Raw genomic sequence first — 13,330 nt, 5'->3', positions numbered from 1 at the left:
CCCCAGGGAGGGGAGGCCTCACCCAGGTGGGTGGGACTAAGAGGACAGGCTTGCCGGCCACCCTCCCAGAGGGTCAGGGTCCTCGGATCTCAGCCCCACAGAAGCCTCCACAGCCCAGAATCTTGGGAACTTCTCCCAGGACACCTGCTTCCGTGGAGAGGCTAGTCCTGGCTGGACAGGGATTCTCCCTCCACAGAGGCCTCTGGTCTTCTGCTGTCCAGTCCCCTGACCTCAGGGCTCAGGGCAGGTGGCCAGGCCATCAGGGCTGCAGGGGATGTGGGGAGTCATGGCGCTCCAGAGTGGCTGGCTGAGGCCCTTCTCGGAAAGGCCACTGTCAGGACTGGGGACTGGACTGGCCCGGGACCCGAGTCACGGGCAGTTCTGTCCCCAATGGCTGCCTCACTCCACAGGTGACACTGTCTCCCTGCCCTCGAGGCGCTGAACTCAGCCTGTGCCCTGCAGCACTGGTGGGAGAGTCGGGTGGCATCGGGGGACACCCTGGGGGCCACGTGGCAGCGGCCTGTCCTGACCTCCCGTCCAGGCCAGCAGACCCCTCCCCCGCCCTGCAGTGTAAACGTCCCTGTCTCTGTCCCTGTCCCCAAGCAGGAGAGGAGAAGAAGCCCCGGGCCCAGGACCAGGCTGAGACCCAAAGGGGCCTCTGTGCTGGGAGCCGAGGGGACGGCCAAGGACAGCCAGTGCATCCCCAGCCCTGTGCCCATGTGGGCGGCCGCCCCAGGACAGGCCCCAGCCCACCTCCGAGGGCCACAGATGGAGATAGGAGGGGCCCCGTGGCCCAGGGGGACAGGCAGGTCCTGCCCTGTGGCCAGAGTGGGGTCTGGCCTCCATCAAAGGCAGGAGGGGACAGAGGTGAAGTCTTCCCCGGAGGCCGGGGCAGCCCAAGCAGCCGTCCCGGGCCTCAGCTGCTGCCCACAGGATGACCTTCCTCCTGTTTGAGACATCACAGTCACTTGTAACTCACAGGTAAGAACGGAAATCGTGCTTAATTTGGGGGTCGAGGCTCCAAGGTGCGGACACTTTTGGTCAGGGCAGCCTCAGCATCTTCCTGTGGCTTTATTTAGAGACACAGAGGACCCCTGGGACTTCCATGGGCAAGGGAGGGTGGTCACTTTCCATCACTCCCATGAGGAAGAACTTGGGGACTTCCCAGAGGCTGAGACTGGCCACAGACTATTCCCTGCCCCTCACCGTGGGCTTCACCAGGTGACCTAACGTCACTGACACAGAGAAGGGTGTTTCTCATCCCCGCGGGGGGATGGGGAAGTTCTAGATCATTCTGCAGGTCCTGCGGTCAGGACGCTGGTACCTGGGCAGCAGGCTCACAAGACGCCATGCGTTCCTGGGCCTGTGATTCCCAAACACCCAACACAGGGATCCCCTGACCAAAGGTGGACAAGCTGCCCCAATGTCACAAGAACCCAAGGGCTCTCCTGCCAGGAGGTGACCCTGACATGAGTCTCCCAGAGGCTGAGGGCCAGGCTCAGGGTCCTCTCCTCTCCTGTCAGACCCAGAGGACCCTGAGCCCTTGTCTTTCGAGGGCTCCGAATCTCTGCCCTTTCCCCCAAGCTCCATCAAAGGGGGACGGACAGCTCTGGAGGGAGCCAGGCAGGTGGAGCGTGGGGGGGCTCTCACAAGGAGGGAGGGGGGCCCTGCTGGCCCTGATGGTGGAAATTAGGCCAGACGTGCAGAATGATCCAGAGCATCAGAGAGCCAGGGTCAGCTACCCAGGGCTTCCAGGAAGTGGGCTGGCCTGGACCAGGACTCACAGAACCAAGTGAATGCAGGTGGGCTGCACGCCAAGATGCAGGGTGGCTTGGGAACAGATGGCAGGCACATCTACTGGCAAAGAATGGAGAAGCAAATTGTGGTACGTCCATATAAAAGAGTACTATACAGAGAAGAAAAAGATGAACTACCAACAGACCCAACATCAAGATGGATTTTCAAAACTACCCGTTGAGGGCAGGAAGCCGAAGGCAAAGGCACACACAGCGGGTGGCCATCACATCTCGCTGACTTACCCAGGGGCTTTGTCTTTAGACAGAAAAGGTGGGTCTCAGTTCCCCTGCAGGCCCAAGAAACCAGCAGTGACAAAGGTCTGGGTGGTGGTTCCTGGGGTCACTGACGGGGAGGAAGGGAAGGGAGCCCTCTGGTGACAGGCTCAGGGCTTTGACCTGGGTGGCGGGCACTCGGGTGTAAAAGGACCTTCTCACCCTACGTGTGAAAACCTTGCCCCACATGAGGAGAACAGATGGGAACAGGTGGCCCCACACCCAGAGTCCACCGGGGGCTCAAGAGCCCTCTGGAGGAAGGCGAGGGCACCCCTGCATCCTGGGGTCACCCTGCCTGGGCTCGGGACCGTGAGCAGGTACCTCCAGCACCCTCCGGCTTTCCCAGGGAAGAGGAGCCTGAGTCGGAGTCGAGGACTCAGCAGGGTCCCCCAGCCCCACCAGCACCTCCCGCGGCCCACCCTGGCCATGGCTGAGCCCAGCAGGGAGCTGCCCTTCCCGGTGAGCCCCCACCTCTCACCCCGAGCCCCCTGCCAGCATCACCAGCTGCAGGAGTTCAGTGAGAGCAATGGTCATCCCCGGGCAGTCACCAGCCAAGCAGGCCACCCTCTGCCCAAGCTGCCTGCCAGCTCCTCGGTTTCCTTCCTCCCTCCTCCCCCTCCTCCCCCCTCCTCCCCTCCCCATCTTCCTTCCCCCTCCTGCTTTCCCTCCTCCCCCATCTTCCCTCCCCCTCCTTCCCCCTCCCTCCTCTTCCTCTCTCCTCCTCCCCCCTCCTACTTCCCCTCCTCCCCTCCCCCTCCTCCCCTGCCTCCCATTCCTTCCCCCTCCCTCCCCTTCTTCCCTCCCCTCCCTCCTCCTCCTTCCCCTCCTCCCCTCCCCCTCCTCCTCCTTCTCCTCTTCCCCTCTCCTTCCTCCCTCATCTCCTCCTCCTCCTAAGGGAAATGAAGAGACTGTCCTGCCTGTCCCTGCCCTCCTGAGGTCACCCTCAGCCCAGGGCCCTGCACATCTGCCCTCCCCCCCACCCCCACAGGCATCAGAGCCAGAGAAGCCTCCTGAGCTGGCAGGAGCTGAGCCAGCACCAGGATTTGTCACCCCTGGGGTCCCTCAGGGTGGCTGTGGCCTCACATGGCTGCCCTTGCCCCTATATCCAGGGTCATTTGGGCTTTGCTTGTGCACTCAGAAGGGCCTGGCGTGTTCAGCCAGGTCTGCTCTCCAGCCCTGGAAGTCCTGCTGAGTGTCCCTCCCACTGGTGCTGGGGATCCAGTCCCCTCCGAGGTGGGGTGATGGGGTGGAGAGGCACGCTCAGGCCCCACCCCCACCTGGAGCCAGGCCTGGAGCACGAGGGTGGTCAGAGGGGCGGCTGCTGCCGACTTTGAACTTGAACTGTTTTGAAATCCAGCTCATAAATTCCCAGCCCCGCAGAAGGGGCTCAGCGGGGTCTGGGGTCTGGGCGTGGAGTTGGCTGAGGCGGCCTCGGGCACAATGCTGCTTTCACAGAGCCTCGCGGGCGGCGGAGCTCGAATGCCTGTGTACCTGGGGACAGCCGCTGCATCTGGAAAGTATCGGGTTTAATGCCCAAAGCCACGGCCAGGCAGCTGGAAGCATATGTTTGCTCCCGCTGCAGCTGTGCAAACTGCGCCCGGGCCTGCTGGGCTCCTGTCAAGTCCCCTCAAGACACTGGCCCTTTGTCAGACTCCCTTCCAATCCCCAGGCCGCCCATGGCCCCAGCAGCTGCAGGGCAGCCTCTGTCTGAGGCTGCGTCCAGCCCCCAGGGGAGGGGGCGTCGTGATGGAGGTCAGCGCTCACAGCAGCCTACCCTCCCGGCCAGCACCAGCCTGGGGGCCGGCACATGGGGTGCGTGTACCCTTTCCCATCAGCTGCTACCTGCCTGCTGGGCGAGGGTGGCCCGTGGATGGTACGCCCTGGCTCCCACACCAGAGGCCCTGCAGGGGAAGGTGCGGAGCTGGACCTGGGTGGCCCTGGCCCCTGAGAGGCCGCCCTGCAGCCTTGGCTGGGCAGACCCGTGGGCAGGGTCCCGCGGCCAGCCTGGTGCAGAGCTCCAGCTCCCTCCCCGGGTTCCCCTGGGCCTGGCTTTCCTGAGGACGTGGCTGCCCTACAGGAACACGCCGAAAATTCACCAGGCACCGGCCCTTCCTCGGCCACAGGTCCTAGGGCTTCAGCCTGGGCCCCTCTCCCGGAGGACTAAGAAGCAACCAGAGGCCAGCGTCCCAGTGGGCTCCCAGGGCCATGGAGGAAGCACCGTGGCAATGCTGGTGGTCTGTCGGGGAGAGGGCCCGCAGCTGTGTCCCCAGGGGCACCCTGGCTGCTCCTGGGTTCGGGTGACTGGGCCCAAAGCCCACATAGGAGCCACTCAGCCGTAAGGCCAGGGTACGGCTGGCGAGGAGGACTGTCTTCAAGGCCCCGGGCAGCAGGGCCAAGCGCAGCAGCTGAGAGGGCCGCTGGGCGCAGCAGGAGGAGGGCCCCAAGGGGCCTGGCCAGACGGGGTCTCCCGGGTGACACTTCAATGGTCCTTCACCAAGCACATGCCACGGCCAGGCTCTGCCCTGAGTGGCCACACAGCAGTCTGCAAGGAGGAACCAAGATGACAGCCAGGCTGGGAGAGATGCAGGGACCTGAGGGCCACACTGGCCATCAGTGGCCAGGCCAGGGTGATGGGAAGCCCAAGTCCGCAGAGTGCTGATGTTTGAGGCATCAGAACTGTCGTTGGTGTGAGAATTCCAGAAACTGTATATTGGGAAATTACCCCAATTTTCCAAAGGGGTGGGAGATGGGTTGCACTGTCCAAATAAAGGTGGACTGAATTCTCATCCAAAGCAGTCACTGCCCTTCTGCAGGGGCCCCACACACGTGCCCCTGTGTGTCCCTGCTCACAGCTCACAGGCTTGGCCATGTGACTTGTTTTGGCCAATAGAATGGAAGCAAAAGATATGCATTCCACTTCTGGCAGAAACCCTGTGAGCCACCACAAGGCCCCCCACTCTTCTCTCTAAATAAGACTGTCCCCAAGAGGAGCAGCCCCTTCACCTGGGTCTCCAGAATGATGATTGATGGGCAGAAAACTTTAGCAAGTCTGTGATGGTCTTGTACTGAGAGCAAGCCACCGAGATCTGGGGGCTGCACGTTATGGCAGCTTAACCTCACTGCAGCTGACTGATACTGTTACAGCAGGATCCATTCTGAATTTAGAAAATAAAAAATAAAAGACTAACCTCTGGAAGCCAACAGGGGTTCCTCAGGACAAGTCACAGCTGCAAAATGTCTTTTTTTGCTAATTTGATAGGATTACAAAAGTAATAGATCACACAAGAGGCACCGCCTCTCCCAGCCCAGCCAGGAGGGCAGGAATGAGACGCTCATGGGGCCCGGCCTCCTGTCCAGTGGCTTCAGAGCAGATGCCTCCCCAGGCCCCCCCGACACCGTGCAGGCCAGGAGCTCAGAACCCGGCCAACGTACAAAAGGAAAATCTGAAGCCCCCGCGTGGCCCACGTGGGTCCCTCTCGGGTTTCCTCGCAGGTCAAGAGACCCTGGGAAATTTGTTTAACGAGTGCGCTTGGTATTTCTCAGGTTTTTTTTTTTTTTTTTTTTTAATCTTCTTTCTCTTTGCCCCTGTTTTTCTTCCTTTGTTTGGGTTTGGAGTAAAAACTTCCTAACCCTTCCGATGTTTTCCCCCATGAATGTCACCAAACTAAGTAGGCTAGAAAAACAGTAGTAGGAAATAGGGTGGATGGCCGGGGCTCAGGGTAAGCAGCAGCCTGGGAACCTGCTGACCTCAGCTCCTGTCAGCAGCTGCTCCCGAGTCAGGCTGGCCACAGGCTCCCTCGGGGCCAGCCCTCTCTTTGAGCCCCTTGGGTGGCAAAGCAAAGGCCGGAGGTCTCTCTGCCTGTGCCTGGGGGACGGAGGGAGCCACCCACGCGGAACCTTTCGGCTTAGTGGAGCTGCTTGTGAGCGTCTGTGTCCCACGGTCACTTGGTTTGGGCTGATCCAGAGTCACCAGGGGTAGTGAATCTGGCCTGGATCTGAACCCAGCAAAGACAATGGCTTGAATTTCAAAGGATTAAAAGAAACCCACAGAAATCTCGAGCCCTTGAACTTTCTGGGAGAGAAAGAGAGAGAGAGAAAGAGAGAGAGAGAGACAGGGAGGGAGGGAGGGGGAGAGGGAGAGGGAGAGAGGGAGGGAGGGAGAGAGGGGGGAGGGGGTGCAGGGAGAGGGGTCATTCTGAACCAAAGATCTGCCAAAAAATAAAGAAAAAGTCAAATGTGAAGGGAAGAAGGTCAGTTTTGCCCTTAGAAAAGTTTGTTGGGGAAAAAATAAGGAAAAGAAAATGCAAGATGCTCGTTTTGGGTCTGCTCTGAATTACAGCAGAGCTCTTGAGCCCGGCTAAATGGAGAGAAAAATCAGCTTATTGAATTTGATCACCTCAGGATTACTTCTTAAGATGAGTTCCAGGCCCCCCCAGCTGCTAAACCACCGGGGTCTCCAGGGCTTGACGTGCACAGGGGGCACTGCCCAGCACAGTCCTGGGGACCCAGGCTCCCTTCATCTGGGGCTCCCTGAGGGAGGCTCCACCCAGCCAGTGGGCAGGGAGGGCCCCCAGGGAGGCCGTGGCCAGGCCTGGAGCTACTCATGGGTCCACCCATTCTGGCAGGTAAACCCAGCCCCAGGGCCCCCTGGGCAGTGCGGGAGAGAGGCCCTGGGCCTGAGCAGCCTCGCCCAGCTGCCTGCCCTTGCTCATCTGTGTCTGGCCGTGGTCAGCTCAGACTGCTGCGGGAAGTGCCAGGGGTGGTGTGGCAGCAAGTGTCTGTCCCTTAGCCCGCAGGCGCAAAGGCTGCACTCTGCACCTCGGATGTCCTTGCTTTCTGATGGCAGATGGCTGTCCTCAGGTGCTGCCTGGTGTGGTAGAGAGCAGAGGCCAAGAGCAGGCTCCTGCCTCCACCCTGGTGACCCCTCCCTCCCAAGGCCCCACTTGCTAACACCCCCTCCAAGCCCCTTGGGACCTCAGCCCTGAGTTACGGGAGGGACCCTGTCAGTCAGTCAGCAGCGGACACCCAGCCTTGCCCCAGATGGCAGGAAACCTGCCTCTTCCCAAGTCCTGGGCTCTGCTTGCCGACCTACTGCCCTCTACAGGGAACAGCCCAAGGGCCAGGAGTGGGCGCCCGGTCCCCTGAGCATGGTGTTCCCCTTGGGTGTGTGTGTGAGTGTGTGAGTGCACACGCAAGACATGTACCTAACCTGAGTGAAATCTAAAGGACACGGCTCATTTTAGAGGTGTCCAATTTGAGACTCACTCCATCCATCCATCCCTTCTTCCATCCAAATAATAAGTCCACCATGTACAGAGGCATGACAAAAAGTGACGTGAAGGGGGGGGGAGTGGGGGAGGGGGGAGGAGGGAGAGGAGTGGGGGAGGAGGAGGAGGGAGGGGAGTGGGGGAGGAGGAGGGAGGGGAGGGAGGGGAGTGGGGAGGAGGAGGAGGGAGGGGAGTGGGGGAGGAGGAGGGAGGGGAGGGAGGGGAGTGGGGAGGAGGAGGAGGGAGGGGAGTGGGGGAGGAGGAGGGAGGGGAGGGAGGGGAGTGGGGAGGAGGAGGAGGGAGGGGAGTGGGGGAGGAGGAGGGAGGGGAGTGGGGAGGAGGAGGGAGGGGAGTGGGGGAGGAGGGAGGGGAGTGGGGAGGAGGAGGGATGGGAGTGGGGGAGGAGGAGGGAGGGGAGGGAGGGGAGTGGGGAGGAGGAGGGAGGGGAGGAGGAGGGAGAGAAAAAGGAGGGGGAGGAGGAAGAGGAGGAGGGACAGGAGGAGGGGGATGAGGAGGGAGGGGAGGAGGGGGATGAGGAGCGGGGAGGAGAGGGGGAGGGGAGGAGGAGAAACAAAACCAAACAACACAGACCCGCTGCAGGCCTTGGGAAGTCCCTGCTCCAGCTGGGGAACAGGCACTTCAGGCACAGACCCTGGGGAAAACGCCAGGCCAGGGGGCAGGGGTGGGGCAGGCAGAAGCCTCCTGAGGGCAGGAGCACATGGGCTCACCACCTGCCCTGGGCTCCCTCCTCCCTCCACACACCCACGCACCCCCTCCTTGGCTGTAGGCAACAGCTGTCTTCCCCACCCACCACCCTGTCTGTCTTTCTCCCTCCTCCCTGTGCCTCTCCTCAATGCTTCCCTGTATAAAGGGCTCCTCAACTGTGTGCCTGCCCCAGGGCCTTTGCACCTTCTGGTTCCTCTGCCAGGAAAGCCCTTCCTTACGTTCTTCTCAGAGCTGGTCCCGCTTCACCATTCAGATCTGGGTTCAAAAATGGCAGCTGAAGGGGCTCCCCTGCCCCATAATGCAGCTCCACCCTGGTTATCCCACCCACCCCTTATCTGTGTAGTATTTGGAACTCTCTTAACTTATCTTGGTTAATCATCTTCTCCTCTCTGCCCACCCAGACTGGAAACCCCCTGGGAATGGGAGCAGGTCTGACTTGCCCAGGCCACATCCCCGTGGGTGGCATACAGTAGGTGCTCAGTTGACACACTGACTGAAGGGAGGACAGATCACAGCCACCCCAAGAAACCCGCTGCCTGACCACCTGCAGCCTCTCGGGGCCCTGGCCGCCCCACACCTTGCCTGGCGCCCAGCTCTGCCCTTCCAGGGCCCCAGGTCCTGTGCCAGGAGCCCTGTGTCCCTCCTGCATGTCCCGTGTGCGTCCGCTGTCTTCACTTCCTGCTGAGCCCGTGCCAGGGCCCTGCCTGGGCTTGCGCCTTCCCCGAGGGATGGATGACGATCTTGTTTGTTGCCAGACTGTCTGGAGACACACCTGGGGATTGTGAGGGGACAGTGGCCCTGATGACGGCCTCCTCCCGGGGTCTCGGGCCCTGGGGTGCTGAGAAACAGCTCTGTGTCAGGCGTGGGTTGGAAGGACACGTGCTCTCCGTCCTCCCTGGGCTCCTGCCCGCCTGCACTCCCCGTGCCTCTGGTGTGCACGGGTCCCACTCTCCCCTCCCTCAGAGGGAGCGCGGAACCGCTGCCCAGCTCATGGGTCTGCTGCAATCCCTCTTGGAAAGCCGAGAGCTCTTTGGAGGACGCCCCCTCTCCACGGGTGCCAGGCGCGGCTGTGATGGCTCTGAGGACGCTGGCACTCAGCCTGAAACCCAACCTGGCAGGGAGACCCACCCTGAAGAGCCAAGGAGTGTGAGGAACAGTGGGACAGCAGGGTGGCGTTGAGAGTCAGCAGGGACTTATCAAAGGCCCCTCCAGAATCACTATCATCTTCCCCAAAGGATGCCCCCTCCCCCCACCTCCTGCTACCCGCTGTGGCCGTGGTCAGCAACGTCTTCTACTGACCACCAGACTTCTCACGTCTCAGGTCGGCTGACTCTGTGGTCTCTGCTGCAGAGGAGAAGCTGCTGGTCATCGTCCCCCTGACCAGCCGGCCCTCGCAGAGATCATGACTTGTCAGGCCACAGGCTATTAAGTCCCCTGGCATCAAGACACCTTTCCAGAGGTCACGGATAAATCAGAAAGGCACGAACACCCCTGGTGAGTGCCACCTCCACACGTGACCACCCTTAGCTTGGCCAGAATAGCAAGACCCCTGACGTGAGGTCCCCAGGAACCCTGCCAAAGGCCTCATCCTAAATCTAACCTGGGAAGCCACAAACCCGGGTCATCAGGTGCCCTGCGGGAGGCCTGGCTGGAACTCCAGCCCCAGCCCCTCGGGAAGGACAAAGCAGCCGCCAGGTCTCTTAGAGGACAGGGAGCGCGGGACAGGAGCTGCAGGGGGCTGAGGCTTCACCCTGCCAGCCTTGAAGACCTCAGGATGCTGCTGAAGGCAGGCGACCCTGGGTCTGAGGCAGGGGACGCTGGCACTCACAGCAGCAGCTGCGGCCAGAACTTGTCACTTTCTTGTGACACTTCCTGACCCCCACTTTCCACAGGGTCACTCGAAGAGGGCCAGGTGGCCCCTGGCTTGCACTACATGGCAGGACACTGGCAGCCAGGACACCCAAACCTCATAATGGGTGTAAGCATGGCCCCTCGGCCCCCAGGACGACGTGTCTATATTGTCATGGAGAGGGTGCACGCCTTCCCTTTGACATGAAAGGGTCCTCTCTGTTTGCAAGGGGTGCGGAAACACTGGAGACCCACGTGACCCATGTGACCTCTCCCCCGACAATGGCAAGGAGACATTGTGTGCTTGAGCCTCGGCGAAGAAGAAAGCTGCTGTCAAGGACATTATTGGGAAAGCTGGGGACATCTGACAGACCCGGGTCATGTGACCACCAGGCTCCCTCCGTCTAGTGGGCGGTGCTGGGTTCAGGGGACCGCCCTTGTTCTGGGAGGCTCTGCTGAAGGACTCGGGGTCCACGATGTCCACAGCTAACTTTAAACGGTTCCTCAACAGCAGGCAGATGGCAAAACAGGGCGCCCATGCCCACGCACGCACACGCCTGTGCCCACATTTGCACACACGTCTGTACGCACACACGCCCGTGCCCACGCATGCACACAGGGGGAGCGGGATGCGTCAGCACGGCTACAACTGATTCTTGGGGCAGAAGCGCTTTGGGTTTTCGCGATCTTCTCCTCCAACCCAAGTTCGGGGTCCCGTCTTCCCCAAGGACACCCAGCTGGCTGGAGGCCCGCCCGGCCGCGGCAGGCAGCCTTCTCCTGATGGGAAGAACTGCGACTTTACGACACTCGGTCACCGACTGGGTCCCTGCCCTGCCTTAATTAAGCACACCGAGGACATAAATGGGGTTTTGTTCATGCGGCTGGAGGGACCCGCAGAAAGGGCCTTTTCAGCTCCAAGGTCCTGAAAGCCCCGAAGTGTGAAGCAGCGAGGGGCGGGGCCCGGCTGTGCCGCCAGGTCTGGGAGGAGGGGCAGGGGGACCTCAGGTCCAGACTCCTGGGGCCGCTGGGTTCTCTTCACTCCTTTTGCTTTTCTCGCCCAGGGGCCAGGTGGACCTCACCGAGGGCCTCTGGCCTGGGTGGACGCTGAGGACCCGGGTCCCAGGGCGGGAGGCCGGCAAGCAGTCTGCCCCCTGTCCCAGTTGCCAGCTGCCCGGCAGAGACGGGCTGGTCTCAGGCCCGAGGACTAAAAATGGAGCCGCGAGTCACTGTTGAAGGCGCATCTGGCCAGGAGCGCTGTGGCTCACAGTGACGCTGAGCAAGGGCACGTGGAGAGGTCCCTAGGGCAGGAGCAGCCACCAGAGGACACCCGATTCCCCGGGGCAGACAGGACATCTCCTGCTGGACACCAAGGCCAGGCCTCGTGGGAACACAGTCCCCAACTCATGGCTGAGCAGTTATGGGACCTTGATGGGACGCTCTGGTGGCCCGTCAGGGCTGATGGGAAAAGCAGCCGTCCCTGTCTGCTCCACCTTCAAGTCCTCCTGGAGGCCACTTTCCAACACCAAGTCAAGTCCCTGCATGTCCCTCTGAATCCCTTAGGTATAGACATCGCCCGGAGCCTCCACCCACAAGAGAGGGATTATCCTGTAGGGTCGCCCAGCCCTGCCCAGTGACCCCCGCACAGTGGGCAGGGATGAGGAGAAGCCGAGAGAGGTCACCAGGCCATGTGAGCAGGGTCCTTGCTTTCAACTCAGCCTGGCCTTGGCTCTTTGGCCTCCTCCCCTAGTGGGCCTCCTCCCTGCAGAGGTTTCTCTGCAGGTAAACGGAAGGCCATTCGACCAGGCCTGGGGACCCGGTCCTTTGGTCTCACCTACCTCCTGATCTACTGCCACCCGGGCGGGGGACAGCTGCTCCTGCCCTGACATCCCCCCGCCCCAGCGTGGCACTCCTAGCTGTGTGACCTTAGGCAAGGCGCTTAATCTCTCTGAGGGTCGGCGCTCCATCTGCTTTTACTAATAAAACTCACAGGCAGGCCTCAGGGTCAGGGTGGTCAGCTGGGTTCAGGGGAAGTGATGTGAGTTCAGAGACCTCTGTAGGCTGTGTGGGAACGCCAGCCCTCCCCCCACGACACCCCTCAGGGCCACCGAAACAAGGGGCTTCCCATGCCTTCTCCTCGACCTGCTCGGGCTCCTTCTCCTCTCAGAGCCCAGCTCCCCCCCCCCATCACCTGGGAAATCCCCGGGGCTGGGGTGCTGGGCGTGTCTTGGGGCTCGCTCCCTTTTTCTTTTTCCCTTGGTGCTTGTGACAACAGGTGACATCTCCCTTCCCTCGGGTGTGCAGCACAGGGGTCTCTTTCTCTCCAGCAAGAGACATGCCCTCTAGGACCCTGTCAGGGGTACCCCACGCCCCTCTTTAATAACAGTCTTCTCTCTTTGGTCGATTTTTGTGTCTCCTAACACTCCTCTCGCGGTCCCACGTTGGAAGTGGTCATCGTTCCCGCCAGTCAGGTCATTCTGGAGTCTGCAGGTGCCGCCTGGCAGGCGAGGCCCAAAGTCCTCCGTCAGCCCAAGGCCTCCCCTGGGCTGCTCCTCCAGCCCCTCGAGCACCTGTGCGGCTTGGCGCTCAGATCTTGAGAGACCCCAGTCACACTGTCGAGGTTCCGTCCCCCAGACCCCCCCCCATGGTCCTCTGAGACCGCCAAGAGCCTCCCACCCCTGGCTAGCCCCAGGCTCAAGCGAATTTATGGAAATTTCAGCCTTTTCTCCCCCTTTGACATTTGCAGACCGTCCACTGCCTCGGGAAAGAGAAGCGTCTACAGTGTTGGCTGTCAATCACCGTCAATCACTGCAGCCCCAGCCTGCAGCGGGGATCCCAATAGGTCAGAGGTCACAGTCACTCAAGTCACCCTGTGGGCTGCCAACCAGGCGTCTGGCGTTTGAGGCGCGGTCCTGCCTCTCCCACCAGGGGTGGGTGCCCCCCACACGGCACTCCCATGAGGCAGCCCTCGCAGGGGGAGCGGCATGTGGACCCCGGGGAGCCCCAAGCAGGCGCAGTCACCAGGGCGCTCCTGGTAGGTGTGAATACCTGAAGAAGAAAGGCACTGCCCGGGGGCCAGAGAGCACCCCGGGGACCAAAGGACCAAAGGGCCTCACTGCAGCAAGTTGGAAGTCAAAAGGAACAAGGACACTCGGGGACAGACAGATGTCCCCATGCTAACTGCAGGTGGGAAGACCTGGCCATGGCCTCACTCTCACCCTGCCTTGGGGACTGCTGCTGCTGGAAGGGTCCTTGTCCACTGTCCCACAGTAGGGAGTTACCAGTTCTAGGGAAGACTTGTCTGACAGAGCCAGCACCCCCCCCCCTTGCCAGCCCCTGAGGGCATCCGCTCTCTCTGCTGCAGGGCCTGACCAGCAGTTTCCTCCCCCGGAGGGTCCTCTCTCCTTGGCTGCTCAAGTCCCA

The sequence above is a fragment of the Marmota flaviventris genome, chromosome 1 (assembly GCF_047511675.1).
Source record: "Marmota flaviventris isolate mMarFla1 chromosome 1, mMarFla1.hap1, whole genome shotgun sequence".
Classification (NCBI taxonomy): domain Eukaryota; kingdom Metazoa; phylum Chordata; class Mammalia; order Rodentia; family Sciuridae; genus Marmota; species Marmota flaviventris.
Note: the sequence above shows the minus strand (reverse complement) of the source record.